The sequence below is a fragment of the Nicotiana tabacum genome, chromosome 7 (assembly GCF_000715075.1).
Source record: "Nicotiana tabacum cultivar K326 chromosome 7, ASM71507v2, whole genome shotgun sequence".
Classification (NCBI taxonomy): Eukaryota; Viridiplantae; Streptophyta; class Magnoliopsida; order Solanales; family Solanaceae; genus Nicotiana; species Nicotiana tabacum.
The window spans coordinates 47,254,709-47,261,507 of NC_134086.1; positions in this window are offsets into that span (position 1 = coordinate 47,254,709).

Consider the following 6,799-nt stretch of genomic DNA (forward strand, 5'->3'; position numbering starts at 1 on the left):
GGATGATGATTTGACCTATGATGTGGAGCCAATAGCTATTTTGGGTCGTCAGGTTCAAAAGTTGAGGTCAAAGAATATAGCTTCAGTGAAAGTGCAATGCAGAGGTCAGCCCGTGGAAGAGGCTACCTGGGAGATTGAGCGGGAGATGCGGAGTAGATATCCTCACCTGTTTGAGGCTTCAGGTATGTTTCTTGACTCATTCGAGGACAAACGTTTGTTTAAGTTGGGGAGGATGTGACGAGCCGGCCAGTCGTCTCATGAGTTGATGCTCCGTTTCCCCTTTCTGCTTTACTATGCTTTAATTATCCGTGTTATGTGGTATCGGGTTGGTCGGATCGAGTTCGGAAAGGATTTGGCAAGGTTTGAGACACTAGTCTCTTTAGAGAGAGTTTAAGTTGAAAAAGTCAACCAGATGTTGACTTATGTGTTAGAGGGCTCAGATGTGAGTTCCGATGGTTCGATTAGCTTCGGGAGGTGATTGGATTAGGAGCGCAATCAGAATGAATTTTGGAGGTCCGTAGTAGATTTAGGCTTAAATTGGCGAAGTTGATATTTTGGCGATTTCCGGTTGATAGGCGAGATTTTGATATAGGGGTCGGAATGGAATTCCGAGAGTTGCAGTAGCTTCGTTTTATCATTTGGGATGGTCGTGCAAAATTTCAGGTCATTCGGACGTGGTTTGGTTGGGTTTTTGATCAAAAGCGTATTTCAGAAGATTTTAGAAACTTAGGCTTGAACCCGATGTGTTTTGGGTGATTTGATGTTGATTGAGGTGTTTTGATGATTGGAACAATATTGAAAAAGGTTTTAGGATATGTTGGTGCTTTTGGTTGAGGTCTCGAGGGCCTTGGGTGAGTTTCGGGTGGTCAATCGGACCATTTTGGAGTTTGGAAAATTGCAGAAAAACAGTCCCAGCAGTTGCAGACATTTTTGGTCTTCGCGTTCGCGGGAGGACCCTCGCATTCGCGAAGAGTCTGTTGAGGGAGGTGAAGGTTTAGACTTCGCATTTGCGAGGCAGGTGACGCGTTCACGAAGGACTGTGAGGCTGTGCATCGCGTTCGTGAGAAGGTGTTCGCGATCATGTAGAAGAACTAGGTCAGCTGGGTTGGAAGTCAAGTTGATCTTCGCGTTCGTGGGAGATGGAGCGCGTTCCCAAAGGGTCGCCGGGGTGAAGCATCGCATTTGCGAGGGCTTGGTCGCGATCGTGTAGAAGGAAATTTGGTCAAAATAAGTTTGTGCTTCGCGAACGCGAGGCTTTGACCGCGTTCGCGAAGAAGGATTTCCAGGCCTGGGCAGAATGTTTAAAAGGTCATCTTGTCCGCGAATGTGGGTCTATTTTCCTCCATAGTTGATCGTTTTTAGAGCTTTTGGAAGGAGATTAAAGAGGGATTCAAGGGGAAACGGTTGGAGGTAAGAATTTTGGACTTAAAACTCGATTCTATTGTGAAATCTACCTAGAAAATTATGAAAACTAAGCCTAAAATTGAAGAACTAGGGCTTGAGAAATTGCACTTTTGATTGGGGATTTGGAGGACCATTTGGGGTCGGATTTGAGAACTTTTGACATGTATGAACTCGTAGGGAGATAAGGAATATAATTATGTAAAATTTTTTGAGTTTCGAGAAGTGGGCCCGGGAATCGGGTTTTGCTAATTTTGGGATTTGTGCCCTTTATTGATTGTTTTCGCTTGGGCTTTATTCCCTTAGCATATTTTGACGTCCTCGTTCTGATTTTGGATAGATTCGATGCGCGTGGAGGCCGATTCGAGGGGCAAAGGCGTCGCGAGCTAGAGATTTAGCTGATTCGAGGTGAGTAATGATTGTAAATGATGTTCTAAGGGTTTGAAACCCCGGATTGCACATCGTAGTGCTATGTTGAGGTGAGACACACGCTTGATGACGAGCGTGGGGTCGTGTACTATTGGGGATTATGACTTGGTCTGTCCCGATTGATGATTTTAGCGCATATTTGATTGAAAACTATTTGCTATCATCATTATTTGGGCTGAATGCCATATTTGGGCCTAGAGCCAACTATTTGAACCCTTCGCGGCTATTTATTGATTTTCCTTACTGTTTTGACTTATTACTTGAGCTCAGCCATATTATTTCCCATTGTTTTCATACTCAGCCATGTTTACTCAGTTTTACGACTTAAATGATATTTTAAATGATGTTTGGATTGAGAAACACCATTTTTCTATTGCTCGAGAGGCTTGTGATGATTTTTGACTGAGTAAGGTCGAGAGCCTATATTGTGAGGAAACACTGATACTGATTTGAGACCAAGGGCCTGAGATATATATACGCCACGAGGTGGCTTGATTGATATGAGGCCGAGGGCCTAGTTTTGATGCCACGAGATGTCTTGTTATTGCGCTTGGGCCGTAAGGGGCCCCTCCAAGAGTCTGCACACCCCTAGTGAGCGCGGGTACCCATTGTGATGTGAGATTGAGCCCGAGGGGCTGTTATTGTTCTGAAATGTTGCCTGAGGGGTAGATGTGGTGATACTGTGTCCGAGGGGCGAACCTTTATGTGTTTATTTTTCATAATTGACTGTCAATTGCTTGCTTAATTGTTGAAAGAGAATTTTACTTGACTTTTTACTGTTGTAATTCTTTTAAATGGTTTTACTGCTTCATTATAGAATGCCTTGTGCCTTACGTGTTTTCTTACTTTCAGTCATTATTTACCTTTGTTACTCACTGAGTTGGAGTACTCACTTTACTCCCTACACCCATGTGTGCAGATTCAGGCGTTGCTGGTTCTGCTCCGAAGTGTTGATTTCCACCAGTTCTAGGCGGGCCTTTCGGAGATTATGAAGTAGCTGCTGACGTCCGCAACCCCATGTCTATACTCCACTAGCACTTTTGTTCCTTTTCAAACATTTGTAGTAGTTTATGACTTTAGCAAACTTGTATTATGGCTCATAGATGCTCGTAACTTGTGACACCCCGGTTAGGGCTGTGTTGGGTTGTACTTCCGCAGACATTATCCGCTACCTAGTATTGCTATATCATGTTTTAGACTGCTTTTATGTTATTTAACTATTTAAAAAGTGAATTGGGTTTAATTGACTGGCCTTGTCTTCACGAGAGATGCCATCATGACCGGGTTTGGGTTTAAGGTCGTGACAAATGTTGGAGAATCTGGGTTACATGGTCTAGACCTGGTTCAGCAGGCCATAGAAAAAGTAAAGCTTATCCGGGAGCGACCATAGAAAAAGTAGAGTCATTAGAAGTCATATTCTGACGTGTGGCAACGAGATTTAGAGTTCGGTGTTAACGATTGGGTATTCTTAAAGGTGTCACCTATGAAGGTGTGATGAGGTTTGGCAAGAAAGGCAAGCTTAGCCCACGGTATATTGGGCCTTATAGGATCATTCAAAGAGTAGGCCAAGTAGCTTATGAGTTAGAATTTCCCTCGGAATTGGAGTCTATTCATCCGATTTTTCGCATATCTATGTTACGAAAGTGCATTGAAGATCCTACCCAAGTGGTGCCCACAGATGATGTGCAGATACAGAGGACTTGTCATACGAGGAAATTCCGATTGCCATCCTAGACCGACAAATCCGCAAGCTACGAAATAAGGAGATAGCATCCGTGAAGGTTTTATGGAGAAGTAAGAAGGTAGAAGAGATGACGTGGGAAACAGAGGAAGAAATGAAGCCTAAATACCCCCAACTATTTCAAACTAAAGATATGACTCGAGGGTATAAACTCTCAGGCCAGTAGGTCATCAGGTAAGATCTCATTTTTAACCCTCAGAATTTATAATGGACAGTTGTATGGATCCAAGTGTTGCTATTTATAAACAGTGTCCATGTGTGGAATGTATAGTAAGTTTTCTAGATGCGTACAGGTTGGTTTTAGTCTAATGTACGAAAGAGGCTCCGGCAAAAATTTTCCTAAAGTATTAGAATAGACATTCGAGGATGAATATTTTTAAGGGGGGAAGGATGTTACATCTCGCGTTTTTCGTACGTTAAAATTTCGTCTTCAGTTAATTGACGTTAATATATTTACGTTAATTATAGCAAGCGATAAATAAGTGTCATAAAGGATGCACAAAATTAGAGAAAATGAGTTTCGTTGAAAATGACCAATTTGGGATAAAATACGGATCAAGTAATAATACCCGATAATTATAAACTAGTACCATACAAGATACCATATGACCACGGTAGTATAAGGTATAAAGTATATTAAAAATAAGTAGAATTTTAAGTAATTTGGAGTAATTTTTAAATTATGCGGGTAATTAATTAATTACCGGGTAACCGAGTATTATCCAGTTAAGGTGTCATTCCTTGCTAAGGTGTCATTCCAAGACTTTGCCTAATCAAAGTCTTTCAATTAAAGACTAAAATGCACCATGCAATTTGATTTTCAAAAAGGTTTCAAGATAAGACAGAACGTGAGGCATCTTGCAAACATTTTCAAAGTTTCATGCAAAACCAAAACATGATTCCTTCTCAAAAAAGCATTAACTTAGGAGAAAAAAATCAGATTTCTATCATGAAGTAACGAAGATTTCTAGAATTTTAGCAACGTAAAATCTTGCGGTTCTAAGGGAGTACGGTGAAACTTTTTCCAATGATATCATACGGATTTTTTCCTACTGCAGGTATGTTAAGGCTAAGCGATTAGTTCATTTTGCATGATCTTTTCATTACACGATTTTGTTAATGAGCCATAAAGAAAAATTAATATCCCGAAATTTACGTATATTTGGCTAGTCTCGCAAATTATATATATTTTCCTAGTTTTGTGATTTACAATATTCTCCTTATTGGAAATTCATATTCAATTAAATATTTTTTCTTCCAGTCACGAGAGTAGAAAATTTACATATATACAGTATTAAAAGTATTTTCATTACCATCGAGCTATAATCGATGGGCAGGCTCCTATTGGGCAACCTCAGATCAGATGGTAAGTTATATACTAAGCCTGTTGTGGCCGAGCGCCTATGAGCGAGCCCAGTTGGTCGAGATACAAATCCTAGTATGGCCGAGTGATTATGAGCGAGCCTACTACGACAGAGCAGATATATATGTATACCGAGTCTTATAGGGCCGGACAACTATTTTACTCACTATATTGAGAGAGTTGAGTCAGTATCAGCTGATGAGCATATCTTCAGATTATCTTTGATCCCCAGTTGCTTTGAGTTATTATATCATCAGTTCTATTTCAGCTTTCAGTATATTGCCTTACATACTCGGTACATTATTTCGTATTGATGTTCCTTTTTGGGGGCGCTGCATTTCATGCATGCAGGTTCAGACAGACAGACGGGTAGACCTCCTTAGTAGGTGTTGCCCAAGTTCAGCTTTATCGGTAAGCTCCCCTTCTTTCAGAGTTGTTGGGTCTAGCAGTGTGGTGTATATCTTGTGTAGATAGGTTATGGGTAGGTCGGGGCCCTGTTCCGATCACAGTACATTTATCAGTAGAGGCTTGTAGAGATATCCTATCGGTTAGTGCAGTATATTGGGGTTGTAGGCCCTGTACGTATATTTTGTTGGCTTGTCAGTTGTAGTAATTATGACGGCCTTGCCGGCCCAGCTTTATGTTGACATTAGTCAGTGTTAGTCTCCATTTAGTTTTATATTTTGCATCGCACATTATCTTGTAATGTGGCCCATAGCCAAAGTATGACATTACATGTTCAGAGTCCCTTAGTCGCAAGTGGTACGCAAGGATAGATGAGGAACTAAGTGTCGGTCTCTCCCCCGGGCTCAGGGCGTGACAAGACCTCTTCTGGACTACCTAAATTAACTGGCTCGTTTCATTTAAGTTCGGCTTAGGCTTATTCTAAAATTGTTCCAGTTCTCGATTTATTTCCCTAAAAGCCTCATCTTCGTCATATTCTGGTTCTTGATTCATTATTTCATAGTTAGACAACGTGTTAGGATCTGGGCATGAAGTCCACAAGCATGTCATGTTATTTAAGTCTGCACTATTAGAACTGAAAGAAAAAGATAAGAAAAATAGCAAAATCAGGATAAAGGAAAAAGAAAACATCCATTGACGATGAAATCTTGATTTTATTGAATTGGATTGAATATAGGAGGGTTTACATCGAAATCAAAAGACAAGAAAATAAAAACATTCGAGTTACACCCTGAAATAACTCGTAATGTAGAAAAGATGGCAAGACTGGACTACCGGGATTCCCACCTGACAGGGAATGGGGCTGCCTTCCAGTTATGAAGCTTGGAATTTGGTCCCATGTACAGTACCTCAGCAGTGCTCGTGCCTTCCCCCGACTGGACCATGTGGAACTCGTACAACATCTGTTTCATTGCCTCACAAATATCCTTAATCTTCTCGGTCGTGAAGGCCTCTTCCTCTTCTTCTTCATACTTGGGTTTAACAAATGACTTGGCGAGATGCAGAATAGGTTGAGGCAGGACCTACCCATTTTTCTTGCGCTCATCAGCCCATTTTATGTCGGAATTTGTAGCTTAGAAACCTACGCCGAAGAACTTCTTATTGGCGGTTGAAGTGATGGGCTCTTTGATGCCTTGGAGAGATACCCTGAGCCCTTTTCCGGGCTTGTACCAATGTTTAATCATTTCACTGGCTACCATGCCGATGCATTTGATAAGAAGGGTTGAGGAAACGGGACCCCTTCTTCACATTGATCGGCGACCACAATTTTGAAGGCTTGATAGACAAAGTGCTCACTTCCTTCTCTAGCTTTGAGATACGGGACTGACGGGTCCCTGTAAATGGACTGTTCATCCTCTCCGTGGACAACAATTTCTTGGTTTTCATGTTCGAACTTGACC